The sequence below is a fragment of the Littorina saxatilis genome, linkage group LG13 (assembly GCF_037325665.1).
Source record: "Littorina saxatilis isolate snail1 linkage group LG13, US_GU_Lsax_2.0, whole genome shotgun sequence".
NCBI classification, from domain to species: domain Eukaryota; kingdom Metazoa; phylum Mollusca; class Gastropoda; order Littorinimorpha; family Littorinidae; genus Littorina; species Littorina saxatilis.
In genome coordinates, this window is record NC_090257.1 from 25998495 (window position 1) to 26013312 (window position 14818).

Sequence of the window (14818 nt, forward strand, 5' to 3'; positions counted from 1 at the left end):
CTACGGTCATTGTGAAAAAATGCAGTGCGTTCAGTTTCATTCTGTGAGTTCCACAGCTTGACTAAATGTAGTAATTTCGCCTTACGCGACTTGGGTTTTTTTTTTGGGGGGGAGGGGTGAATGTCTCTTGTTTTCGTTGTATTAACAGGCTGTAAATCAACTGTCACATGTTGCCAACATGTAGCACGCAAAATGGTTGACATCGCATTTTTGTTTTGCAAACTTACTTACTTCAATCTCTTCGGAAGATCAGCCAGGTGGAACGAATCCATCCACCCAAAACCAAAGCATTGGCTTTTCAACGGTTGACCCATCGGCTTTTCAACGGCTGCCAGCCCTGCAACTAAACAGCAAATCTATGGTTTTCGCCCCCTTGCATACCCGAGCGCCTAATTCTGTCTCTTGTTCGCTCTTAGAGCAGGGAACAGAACTTTGGCTTTGCTTCACCGGACGGTCCGGGTTGTTTGCAGAAGAGCGTCACTTGTTTGGTGTTAACCTTTAAACTGCGGACCCATGAAGTTTGTCAGCTATGTACGCTGGAGAGATGGACATTACAATTGACCTGTTGACCCTTTGAACTGCAGACCCCACAGCAAATTGAAGTGACAGTTATGTTCGCTGGAGAGGTGGACATTTGGAATTGTCCTCAGCCAGTTCAACGTTAAGCGGTTTAATGCTGAGGGATCTCTGGTTAACCTGGTGATTAGTGGGGACTTACAATAATTCTAACTGTATAAAAATGTGTATGTGTGTGTGTGTGTGTGTGTGTGTGTGTGTGTGTGTGAGTTTCAGTCTGTGTGTCAGTGCGTGCGTGCGTGTGTGTGTGTCAGTTTGTGTGTGTGTGTGTTTTGCACATTCATCCACTATGAGTTTCATTGTTGTGCATGGGGTCCTGATTTGGCCTATATGGTCTGCTGGACCCAAAAAGCAACAACTAACTAACTAACTAACTATTGTTGTGCATACAGTTCCTTGGAAGAAATTGTAAGACAAACTGAAAATTATACACCAAAATTGTAATCGAGAAGAAAACAAGTCGCGTAAGGCGAAAATACAATATTTAGTCAAGTAGCTGTCGAACTCACAGAATGAAACTTTTACTCGTAGCATCGTCAGGCCACCGCTCATGGCAAAGGCAGTGAAATTGACAAGAAGAGCGGGGTAGTAGTTGCGCTAAGAAGGATAGCACGCTTTTCTGTACCTCTCTTTGTTTTAACTTTCTGAGCGTGTTTTTAATCCAAACATATCATATCTATATGTTTTTGGAATCAGGAACCGACAAGGAATAAGATGAAAGTGTTTTTAAATTGATTTCGACAATTTAATTTTGATAATAATTTTTATATATTTAATTTTCAGAGCTTGTTTTTAATCCGAATATAACATATTTATATGTTTTTGGAATCAGCAAATGATGGAGAATAAGATAAACGTAAATTTGGATCGTTTTATAAATTTTTATTTTTTTTTACAATTTTCCGATTTTTAATGACCAAAGTCATTAATGAATTTTTAAGCCACCAAGCTGAAATGCAATACCGAACCCCGGGCTTCGTCGAAGATTACTTGACCAAAATTTGAACCAGTGCCGCCTCAACTTTCACGAAGCCCATACGACTCACATGCTTGACCTTGACCTTTACATGACCTTGACCCTCAAATAACTAAACCTAGCAATGACATCATACACTAAGAACTGCTTTACACATTTTTCCTACCAAAATACATGTGACCTTGACCCAAGGTCAAGGTCATCCAAGGTCATGCAACACAAAGCTGTTAATTCAAGACATAGGAAGTACAATGGTGCTTATTGGCTCTTTCTACCATGAGATATGGTCACTTTTAGTGGTTCACTACCTTATTTTGGTCACATTTCATAAGGGTCAAAGTGACCTTGACCTTGATCATATGTGACCAAATGTGTCTCATGATGAAAGCACAACATGTGCCCCACATAATCTTTAAGTTTGAAACAGTTATCTTCCATAGTTCAGGGTCAAGGTCACTTCAAAATATGTATACAATCCAACTTTGAAGAGCTCCTGTGACCTTGACATTGAAGCAAGGTAAACCAAACTGGTATCAAAAGATGGGGCTTACTTTGCCCTATATATCATATATAGGTGAGGTATTCAATCTCAAAAACTTCAGAGAAAATGTGAAAAATGTGAAAAATAGCTGTTTTTTAGGCAACATTTATGGCCCCTGCGACCTTGACCTTGAAGCAAGGTCAAGATGCTATGTATGTTTTTTGGGGCCTTGTCATCATACACCATCTTGCCAAATTTGGTACTGATAGACTGAATAGTGTCCAAGAAATATCCAACGTTAAAGTTTTCCGGACGGCCGGACGGACGGACGGACGACTCGGGTGAGTACATAGACTCACTTTTGCTTCGCATGTGAGTCAAAAAGGTATAAAAAAAAAATCCGTGTCCGAGGGAAGAAATCCCACCCCTGGCATTGCCTTCAAACTTTTGGATGTTTGTGCTAACACATGTCGTAAAGTGCATACTGAGTTTCAAGTTGTTTGAGACATTTAATAGGTCTGCTGTTATTTGTCATGTCAGAAACAAATTAAATTGACGGTAGGTTTTTGCTGACTCATCGAAAAAAATGATTTGTTGAAATCTTCAAAAACAATGACAGATGCGCCACATACTCACATTTCATGTACATATTTTATCAGACATGGGTGGTATGAGGATTTCAACGCGAAAGTACTTTTTAAGAAGTTGACTCATTCCGAGCGCTGAGCGCAAATGTCGGCCTACGCCTAGCAACGCTCACTGCCGACACACTTAACTGATCAATGGCTCTTGAAAAAGCATTTTTCAAGAATTTGTGTGTGCGTTTAAACAAGTACGTGCGCTGTAAACAGCCAATGTTAAAACTGTTTTCAATTTAAAGGTAAATTGAAGGTTTCATTTTTCTAAATGCATGCTAATTTTAATTTGTTTCTGTTCAATCGGACAGGGTACCTCTTTATTATCAAAATTCTTTCTGGTATGTCGCATAACATCAATCAATCAATCAATCAATGAGGCTTATATCACGCATATTCCGTGGGTACAGTTCTAGGCGCTCTGCAGTGATGCCGTGTGAGATGAAATTTTATACGGCCAGTAGATTGCAGCCATGTCGGCGCATATTTACCTTTCACGGCCTTATTCCAAGTCACACGGGTATTGTAGACAATTATTAACTGTGCCTAAGCAATTTTCCCAGGAAAGACCCTTTTGTCAATCGTGGGATCTTTAACGTGCACACCCAATGTAGTATACACAGGGGGTGGTTCGGACACCGAAGAGAGTCTGCACACAAAGTTGACTCTGTGAAATAAATTTCCGCCGAACCTGGGATCGAACTCGCGCTGACAGCGGCCAACTGAATACAAATCCAGCGCGCTACCAACTGAGCTATATCCCCGCCCCTAACAGCAGAACTAATACGTATCTCTAATGACTTGGTATTTCGTGTGTAGTTTACGACATGTGTTTGCACAAATCCCCGTATTCGTAAGTTTGAAGGCAATGCTTTGCGAGTTACTCAAATGTACCATTTTTTTGTCTCATTACCCGCTAAAACGGATTCAAAAACTGCCTTTTATGCCTACCGAGAGGATTGACGCCTACACCGCTCAGCATGCCATAGCGTCCTTGTTAGACAAGATATGTGAACAACACTGACTGATTTGGATGCAGATTTGATTGTACTGTCTAAGGACATGCTAAACATGTTTCGATTTAGTTCTGATTTTTTTTTGATTTTTTGATCGCGGGAACCTTGATTTTGCGAATTCGATTTTGGGATGTGTCTGTGTTGTAGGTTCCACTGTATTGACACTACCTCATGTAAACTCAATCTGTTTTGTGAACAAGGTATGGGAATTAATTAACTTTTCAGTGATATATTTGGTTTTACAATCAACAGCCTCATCAGAAAGATCTGACCTCAAACGCATCTGTGTAGTTTTTCTTATGACGAGTAGTGTATACGTTTCAAAAACAGAAAAGTAGAAATGTGGGGTTCTTATCTGATATTAAATAAGAAAGCATGTATTGCACAGGTTGACACCGCAAAATGCAACCCACAAAAATGCTAATTACTGATACAGCCTTCCGCCGAATTACTTCATATTTGGTTTACATCAATTTCAGCTTATGCAAGGCCTGTCCACAAAGTGGCAAATCTGTAGGTGTGATTTTTTTGCAACAGATATTTTATATTTTGTATTTCTTTCTTTATTCTTATCATAATTGCATATTGCATTCAATTAAGTCAAGTGCATTCTTTAGTTTCAGTCACACTGAGACAGCAATTTTGTCATAACATCTTTTGACCATGGGATAAAGTTCTACACGAGTGAATTCTGAGAACTTTAAAAAGGCAAAATCTTTAAACCAAGTACCTCTCAGGCTCTGCGGCTGATATGTCTCATACTCCAGGAGTAGACGGATGCACCTTTAGTCCATAAGCAAATGCACCAGGTGTTGATGTTGTCATACCAGAAGTCCCAGGTATATAGGCTGACCACCGTGGCTAAAAATTATTCAGGTCAATCATTTTTAGATCGTTAAGTACACTGAACCTAAAATAACACTGACAGACAGTACATGTACATAATAGATCCAAGGTACATGTATACAAATTAGGAAAGAAGTCGTACAATGTCATTGAGAATAATAATCACCGAGTCTGATAATGAAATTAATTCAGCATTAATTTGCTCCACCTGTACTAACTTATCATAGTTATGAAACAAGTATACAGGCAACAAGTATTGTTGTGTTTAAGGCAAGATTATATTCATAAAGTAACAAACAGCATACATATTGTATCGAGAAAACAAAGAAACTTCACAATCAACGTTTTCCCCATAAACCTGTTTTGGAATCGATCAATCTTCAATTGCACAATAAGATGGATTGCAACTGTCTTTTTTTCATCGTTTACAGATCATATAAACTATCAACTGACTGACCTATTACTTTGTTTGGCTTTTTCATAAATAATAAATACACTTCATGTATAACAAATTGCATGCATTCCTGATTTTGTGTGTGGATGTGAGACCATGCATGGGGATTTTTATTCTGTGTGTACTATTAACTGCTGGATATAAACATACAACTACCTGCTTATAGAAGTTAGATCAAGAGAAGAAGCACCACCTGCCTGTGTTCTGCTTGGCACAGTTGCAGTATGAACGTAGCCTCAATGCTGATTCACAAAATGTAAAACATAAATAAAATGAGCAATTAAAAAAAATGTACAATACTTTCAAAAACACAATGCATATATTATTATTGGCGGGGATATAGCTCAGTTGGTAGCGCGCTGGATTTGTATTCAGTTGGCCGCTGTCAGCGTGAGTTCGATCCGAGGTTCGGCGGAAATTTATTTCACAGAGTCAACTTTGTGTGCAGACTCTCTTCGGTGTCCGAACCTCCCCCCGTGTACACTACATTGGGTGTGCACGTTAAAGATCCCACGATTGACAAAAGGGTCTTTCCTGGCAAAATTGCTTAGGCACAGTTAATAATTGTCTACCTATACCCGTGTGACTTGGAATAATAGGCCGTGAAAGGTAAATATGCGCCGAAATGGCTGCAATCTACTGGCCGTATAAAATTTCATCTCACACGGCATCACTGCAGAGCGCCTAGAACTGTACCCACGGAATATGCGCGATATAAGACTCATATAAGACTCATTGATTGATTGATTGATTATTATGTCCAATAAAATAATCATTTAAAAACCTCATGAAAAAAACACAAACCAACACCCACAGGGCCTAACAGACAGAGCCACAAACACCAAGGGCACACACACACACACATGTACAGTGTACACATGCACACACAGGTACACACGCATGTATGTATGGGTGCATGGTCCGAGGGGCATTAAGCCTGACCAATACAAAAAAATGGACAAACTTTGGCCGATTTAGGCGAATACTCTTTGGACATTTGGCCGATAGGGACATGAAAGTTTCGAATAAAGTAAAAATAAATCGGCGATTGGCAGAAGGGCCGACCCAAACGACATCCCTTCTGTGATAATACTGTTATAGACTGTGTATTTTAACACCATAATATTCCAAAGGGAGTAGAAAAAAAAGTACAGTGATACCTGCGGTGAAAGGACAAAAATGTACCTGCAATGCAGGGGGCCTGTCATAACAGGTATAATCTGGTAGAGATAATAGAAAAAGGACAATATTAGGTGTCCTTTGAAGGGAGGTGTCCTCTCATCGCAGGGGCCAACCATCACAGGTAACACCAGAATAACAAATCTCTTACAGAATCGCTGTCAATGTGATGTTGGGATCATAATCAGGATCATCTAGTCCTCCTGATCCTCTCCAGACTCAACTGTCACTTCAATTGTGAGGCTAACCAAAGAAAAACAATATCAGTTAAAATTACACAAGCTATTAGGGCTCTAAAAACAAAACAATAAGGTGCGTGAAGCAATATAAAACATTTAGTCAGTCGTTACCAAACTAAAAGATCAACATGACAAACCATGAGTCATTGCTGAGACTACATTTAAATAGTCTCGGGTAACCATCCCCAAAGACTGAGATGGGTCAAGCCTGCAGTCTCCGCAAAGCATGCGACCATAGCACCTGTACACCTCACTTTCGCTCGCAGTTCAATATGTGAAAAAACAGCTCCTGTCAATCTGGTACAGCACAGCAAACCATGTGATATTCTCTATGTGTTTTAAAACTAACATGCACTCACTTGCTTTAGGTAGTACAAATTGTGTAAAGCCATGGGAAACATATGTTATCAACTCTTAGTCTTGGATCCACTACACTTTTCAATTAGTACTACCATTAGTGTAGCTGTCTTGAGCTGCTACCCATAACAATTAAATGCTGAAAGCTAATGATTGAGGGAAAACTAAGATAATTAAGTAAGATTAATGAATGGGTACATGTGTCACAAAGAGCCCCTATACCTACAATAGTCAAAGCAGTTTCTGAACATTCCAATAATGACCTGAAAGATAATTACACAATGCACAATTTATTGCTAATTGGAATCTGCAGAATTAACCAGTTCCTGACAGAAAACAGAAAAACTTATTTGAAGAATTTATCATTCACTCAATGAGAATGAGATAGTTTTGGCCAAGCAGGATCGACACACAGAGTTCAAGAAAATAGAAAAGGAATATATTTGTTCTGATCAATCATAAATGAAACAAATCCCAATACCCATTTGTAACCATAAAAGGATTTTATCATACACAGAAATTTGCAGTATTCACATTAATCAACTTTATTTTATAAATATTGTTTTAATACGTATACAACAAACAGCATGTGTTTTGAACACACCCACACAATATTTATCAAAGAAAAACAACTCACTCTAGTGGGTCAATGAAAGACTGAGATAGCTCTTTCTGCTTCACAGTCCTGCCAGCTCTTGATCCATGAAACTTCTTGTCGCTGAAAGCAGCATATAATGTTAACTAATCAACAGTTCTCTCCTGCAAATTCAACTACAATACCACTATACTTTAACTCTAGTCTAAGTGAAACCATTTCTCAGAATATTTGTTATTTCACGCAGCTTTCTTCATTATTTTCTGATGATCTAGACACAGATAGTGACACATATTTTCAAACATGGAAAAATACAAAATATGAATTATGTAACAAGCAAGCTCACCCTCTTCTCAGAACATCCTGGTCACCATCATCATTTCAATGCTTGTTAATCTACAACTGCCACAACGTCCTACCAAAAAAAGACATGATGTATACGTGATATACGTTAGGCGTGAGGCATGATATTCTATGGCCCAGCAGCCTGAGCTTAATTGTTATCGTTTACAAATCATAATATTATTTAGTATCAACTAACTGTTTGGCTTTTACACCAATAACAAACACACTTCCATCTTCATATATCTCATAACTATAAATATAAATTAATTATGACTTTTTTTGTACTATTTATTTTATTGATAATTTAAAACATACAACTACCTGCTGAGATCAAAAGAAGTACCGCCTGCCTGTGTTCTGCTTGGCATTGTTGCTGTAGCCTCAATGCTGATTCACAAAATAAGAAAAATTAAGTAAATGTCCTATAAATAAATAATGTTCAAGACTCATGAAAAACACAAGCCACAACCACAGGGATACACAGACATGGCCACATACACTCACACACACACACACATTCACACAGGGGCACACACACACACACACACACACGAGGGCACATAGAACACAGGGGCACACACACACACACACACACACACACACACACACACACACACACACACGAGGGCACATAGAACACAGGCACACACACACACACACACACACAGTGTAGAGCAGAAATCGCACAATGCGCCGATAGATCTATGTTTTGTAATATTTCATTTGCATAGTTCTATAAATAGTATCATAACAGACGCAAATGGCCGCAGAAAGAAACGGTTCGCTTATCCGAAATAAATCGTCAAACACCTCGTGCATACATTTTCCTTTTTACAGGTTATAAATTGGGAATCCCAACACCACAAGCAATGATGACTAAACGACACTAAACAAGACAGCAGCTTACGCAAGTTCCCAGTAATCAAAGCAAACGCCGAACGCAAAGTATCGACAGTTTGTCAGGGCAACGGGCACTTTTACTGACTCACGGTGATACATTTCTGCTCCACAACAAATCCCTCCCACCCTAATTCAGTAATTCTTTGGTCAATTTACTTTTCACAAACAAGTCCAATATACACTTCCATCACATAAAATAAATAGCATCCTAAACATCTTATGAAATGCATGAAAAAATACCCACTTGTTCAGCAGGTGACGAGCAAACTGCGGATTGGTGATGAATCCAAATTAATTCTTCACTTCGTTCCAACGCGCAAGCTCCTCACCGATATACACGCGCGACGTGTCATAGTTACGTGCACGAGTGCGTTTTCGTTTCTTCTTGGTTGAATCCGGTACAGTCGGCCGGGGACCCTTGCGTTTTGTTCTTTTCTTATCACCCTGGTTCGATACGACTGAATGAGCCTCCATTTGTTCCAGAGATTTTTTCCTACAAGCTCATCAATTATGTGTGACCTAGTTTGCTTGTGACGTGTCATTCTATGTGCATGTGGTGATCATCAAGATGATGCAGATCTAAAAATAATTAAGAAATAGGCCAAGGACCGGCGGGTCCGAGTTAAAAATTAATTCGTAAAAAAATTGAAGTTCTTGACTCCTTGGATGGAAGTCAATGAAACTTGGTATTTATTCAAAGGAATAGATGCCTGAGGTATGACTAAAAGCCCCAGGGGCTCCGTGCACCTGGATTTGACAAGTCCAGTATCTTTAACCATACGGACAAAAATCACCACATGTACTGTTCACACAATATTCATATGCTATACTGTAATACACACATACCCAGCGAACACTTTGTATTGTCTAAGACACTACTTCGTTTTAGATTTTCTGTTCTCTAGATTTAACTCCATTTCAAAATTCCCTCCATTTTTAAATCTATTTTCTTGGATTTCTGGAGATTTTAAAGGGGAGACCACAATATTTAAAACATGTTCTCATTCTCAAAAGAGACAGGGATATGTTTGAAAAAATGGTGTGGAGGTGTGCATTATCTTGACCTGTATTTGTGCACACCTTGTCCACATAGGGATAATATTACACTGAAGTATAATAATAAAATTGCTATTGTTGCTCTCCCAGTAAGGTCATATATTGTACTACGTTGAAAGCCTCTGGAGCAATTTTTTGATTGGTGCTTTTGTGAACAAGAAACAATTGACAAGTGGCTCTATCCCATCTCCCCCCTTTCCCCGTCGCGATATAACCTTCGTGGTTGAAAACGACGTTAAACACCAAATAAAGAAAGAAAGTAAAGATATTGTTGCTCGCAAATTGTTGTCGAGTGTGCTGGTTGTGGTGATGGCGTGTGTGTGCATGTTTGTGTTATGTGTGTATGTTATGTGTGTGTCTGTGTCTGTCTGTGCGTGTGTGTGTGTGTGTGTGTGTGCATGTTTTTGTTTTGTCTGTGTCTGTGTGCATGTTTGTGTTCTGTCTGTGTCTGTGTGCATGTTTGTGTTATGTGTGTGTGTGTGTGTGTGCGCGTGTGTTTAGAGCGTTTCCCAGAAAACCACTAGAAAAATGTTCATGGAATTGTGCATGTAAATTCTTCTGGATGATATTCCAAGGTGAGGTGGACGGTTTTTATTTGTTTGTTGGACAAAATAATGATGACGTCATATCCGATTTTTAAAAAAAGTTGAGGCGGCCCTGTGGCGACCGCATTAAATGTTCATTGATCAATCATTTTGCTAATTGTAATTCCGCAATTTATACAAAATAAAAGATTCAAACGTGATGTCATTGCATTATTTGTTATTGCCTGAATTCAAAAATGTTTTGATATGTTACATTTTTTCTGAAAATATGCTAAAAAGAAAAATCTGTTTTATCCTATTTAGGTTTACAGTTGGTTTCGTATACCGAGATTGAGTTTCTGCCAGCCCAGGACTTATTGGTTTCAGCAAAATACCCGTGTGACTTGGAATAATAGGCCGTGAAAAGTAGGATATGCGCCGAAATGGCTGCGATCTGCTGGCCGATGTGAATGCGTGATGTATTGTGTAAAAAAATTCCATCTCACACGGCATAAATAAATCCCTGCGCCTTGAATATGTGCGCGATATAAATTGCATTAAAAAAAATAAAAAATTCCCTGCGCTTAGATCTGTACCCACGGAATACGCGCGATATAAGCTTCATATTGATTGATTGATAAGGCCAAAAAAAAATAGGTCTGTTTACGGTAACATAGGCCAAAAAATAGGGTCGGTAGGTCGGGATTTTTTTTTTTCCCAAAAACCATATTTTTACGTTATTATTTTTTTTTCCCAAATGCCAAAAAAACGTCTGGGGTCGCGCGAAAAAAATAGGGTCGGTCGGGTTACCGTAAACAAACTTTTTTTTTTTTGGCCTAAAAGAAATTCCAGTGTGTTCAACCCTCATACTCTAATTAGGCCGACATATGTATCTAATGTCGGCTGATTACACCTAAACTCGCGCACACCTGGGTAGATCGACTCTTGCTGCTGCTAGCTTCCCAGCATTGGGCAAGTATAGTAAATGAAATTAAAGCCATATGTACTCGATGACTATACACGCTAATTGCTTTACCAACAGCTGGAGACAGACTAAATTAAGTTCCCTGCAAAATATTGTGGTCTAGGACCCCTTAAATGTTGAGATATTTGAATTTTCATTTTGATCTGGATCGTCCTATTTATAGATTTGGCAACACATGTAACGTTGATGCAAGGGAGAGAACACCGCGGCTTTGTTGACATCCTCACTTTTTCAGAGGCTAGAACAAGCTGTAATGCATGTATTATGGTCCGCGCATGGTGACGTATCGTCATTATATGGTCTTATGGTGCGTTTGATATGGCATTCCGTTTGTCAAATAATTATTTGGATACTTTTTCATGTTTTTTTCACCAGTTTTAGCTAAATAATCATTATTTAGAAGCTCATGTGCTAAATAAGTAATTGTTTATAAACAATGTAAAACAATTCTAAATAATTTTTTATTTACGTAAACCATTCATTATTTACCTAAACAATTCATTGTTTACGTAAATAATTCATTGTTTACGTAAATAATGATTTATTTACGTAAACAATATATTATTTAGATTTATATTACATTGTTTATAAACAATCAGCAATGTTTCTAAATAAATCATTATTTACGTAAACAATGAATTATTTACGTAAATAATTCATTGTTTACGTAAATAATGATTTATTTACGTAAACAATATATTATTTAGACTTATAATACATTGTTTATAAACAATGAGCAATGTTTCTAAATAAATCATTATTTACGTAAACAATGAATTGTTTACGTAAACAATGAATTGTTTAGCCAAGACATTTTCCATTATTTAGGGGTTTCTAGGATTCGCTTCTGAACTAAGTTTTATGTCTTTCAGTGATTACTATAATTGAATACAAGGTCTCTCCACACACTCTTATCCTAAAATAGCTGTTGTTTGGATATTATTTTGTTTATTTTACAAGCCGAGTACGAAAATAACTGATCTCAAACACAGTCAAAGGTCAAGGTCAATTAAGGGTTTTCTCTGCCGGGAGTGTTTAGTGTTTGCATTTTCTTGCTTGAAGTTGTTGAAACACAGTATTTTCCCCTTATGTTCTCTGTTCTGTTTATGTCCCAACAACATGCCTGTCTTTCCATTTCTCTTCCTTTCATCGTTTCATTTCAAAGAGAAAAGTAAAAACAGCTGTGAACCGTTGAAAAACGGGAAACAATGCCTCCTGGAGTGACTTCCCTTGCCTTGAAAGCAAGATGGAGAAACAGCGACCGGGCAAGAAGCGAACATATTCTGAGCGATTGTTACCAGAGGAGAGGCGGCGATACCATCAGAAGATTTTGGAGAGTGATGGGAATGATCCGTATGACATTCCAACCAGGTGCTGGTCAGCAAATCCGGACGATCTGCCAGAGCTGAGTTATATCAACATCGTAAATTATTTTGTGCTTGGCAAGAACTGAGAAGAGTGCATGATGATCATGATCAATTATCACGTAGGCATGTGTGAGTGACGTCACGAATGCGCAGCTGTGCTGCTCCGCGAAACTTGTGCCCAGACTCGGCTCTCGCGCGCTCAGCGACTCTCTCTCTTTCGCTGTTTTCTAGCCTCGTTTTCGTTTATCGGAAAGACGGCGTTTTCTGTGACGTAGTTCACGTTTTTCCCTTCATTTACATACAAGTTTCAACTTCCCGCGACGCGTAATAGCTGAGCTACGCTAGTTTGAAAGTTTTGGTTCTTCTTCTAACACCATTTTGACATCAAACGTGGATATCAGGTATGTTGATTCTGCAATCAGCTTGTAGAATAATCATTTCTGAGTCTATTTTAGTGATTAGGTTTTGAATATGTGGTAAGAATTTGGAGATTTGCTCATTTCAATGTGGTCAGTTTTTCAGATCGCGCCAGGAATGGCCGATCAAGTGCTTTTCTGAGAATCTTCATCAAATCTAGTGGAATCGTTTATACTACTTCTAATTAATGTATTTTACTTTATTAACATTCCGTATGCTTCCTTAAAACAATTTAGGTCTTTTTTGTGTTAGATAAAAGCGTGTTGTTTGGTTTTCAAATTGTAATGTAAGATCGACCGCATGTGGTCACGTGACCCAGACCGCGACTTCTGATTGGTTGTGAACATTGTTTACATTGGATTTTTTGTCTTCTTTGACGATGTTGAAGTAAGAAAGAAGCTACATTGCTGTCAAATGACTGTTTTGTAAATGTGACCAGGTGGTGACACAAGTTTTGTTTTGTTTTTATCTAGGGAGCTGTTCCTGATAACTGACAGGATTATTTGGTGTGTTTTGGACAACTTATTGAAGTCAAAAGTAGGCCTACTCATTCCTTCACTTCAGTCATCACTCCATCAGTGTCTACAAATCTACAGGTATGAAGCCTTTACCATTTCTATTGCTGGATTGCATGTGTGTGTGTGTGTGTATTGAGTTCATTGTAAGATTTCTTTTCTCTTTTCAGGTAACTGGAGTTCAAACTTATAAAATCTTTATTTACACTAACACTGTGCCAATATTTTTTGTTTATTCTGTGTGCAGGTGACTGAGTGTCATCATGCCTCCACCGAAGAAGAAGAAACTTGTTGCCCCTACCAGAAAGCCTGGTCCTGCACGTCAGTTTCTGATTGACAACTTTTCTGTCGACGACCACAGCCTGGTTTGCAAATCTGGACACGTCCTGTTCCTCTACATTTCAGCTGGCAAGTCGATCCTGAAGACAATGCGGGACATCAATCATCGATTTGGTTTTGAACCAAAGTATGGCCAAGTGGACAGTCTTGTGAGGAGAGCTCATCCTTTTATGGAGAACTACAGTCGTGCAAACAACCAAGCTGCATTCGCCGCGCTGTGCGAGGAAGTGTTTGTGTTCAGGTACCCACAGCCACCAAAACCTGCACCTACAGCAGCAGCCTGTCCATCTCCAGTCCATCCAGCGTCCCCTGCTTTGCCTGAGACAGCAGCCGGTCCTTCGACGCCTACCTCTGTGCCTCCGCTGCCTACCTCTGTGCCTCCGCTGCCTACCTCTGTGCCTCCGCTGCCTACCTCTGTGCCTCTGCTGACACCTCAGTCTTCAGCACCCCCTTTGCTGCTCTGTTACACTGACCCTGGTCCCTCAACTTCCCAGTCACCCGCCAGACTTCCCAGGTTGAGAAGTGACCAAGTGACCCCCAGAAAGCAGGCTATGAAGAGGAGGTTGACATTTCTCTCCCAAGAATATGCCACCAACATTAAAAAAAAACGCGCCAAAGTCAAAGAGCTTCAAGAGAAGGTCAAGTCCAGACCATACAAGTGCAAGCAGCTCAAGCAGACAATCATGCGGAAGAACAAGACCATCCGTCAGCTCAAAACTGCTCTCAAGGAACAGCCTGCCAGGGTCCAACTGACGAAGTTACAATCTGAAACTGTTCGACTGAGGCAGAAGTTGTCTTTGGCCAAGGCAAAGTTGGACAGCAAAACATCGCAGCTTGAGAGAGACCACCGCAGCAACCTGAAGCAGAAAGATGACATCATCCGTGCCTTGCAAGATGACATCTTGCTCCTGCAAGAAGAAGTTGAAGAGATGAGACAGGCAAACACCAGCAAGACAACAGCCAAAGCTGGGAGAGCTTACTGCGTAGACATCAGGGCTCTGATCTACGATATGCTG

At 39.4% G+C, this 14818-nt stretch overlaps 1 long non-coding RNA gene across 1 annotated transcript; it reads left to right on the plus strand.

Moving 5' to 3' along the window:
• Positions 1-12677: 12677 nt before the first annotated feature.
• On the plus strand, positions 12678-14513 carry LOC138945373 (uncharacterized). Its single transcript, XR_011448979.1, has 3 exons — positions 12678-12932; positions 13422-13544; positions 13711-14513. It is a non-coding gene; the product is annotated as an uncharacterized lncRNA (long non-coding RNA).
• The last annotated feature ends 305 nt before the right edge of the window (positions 14514-14818 follow it).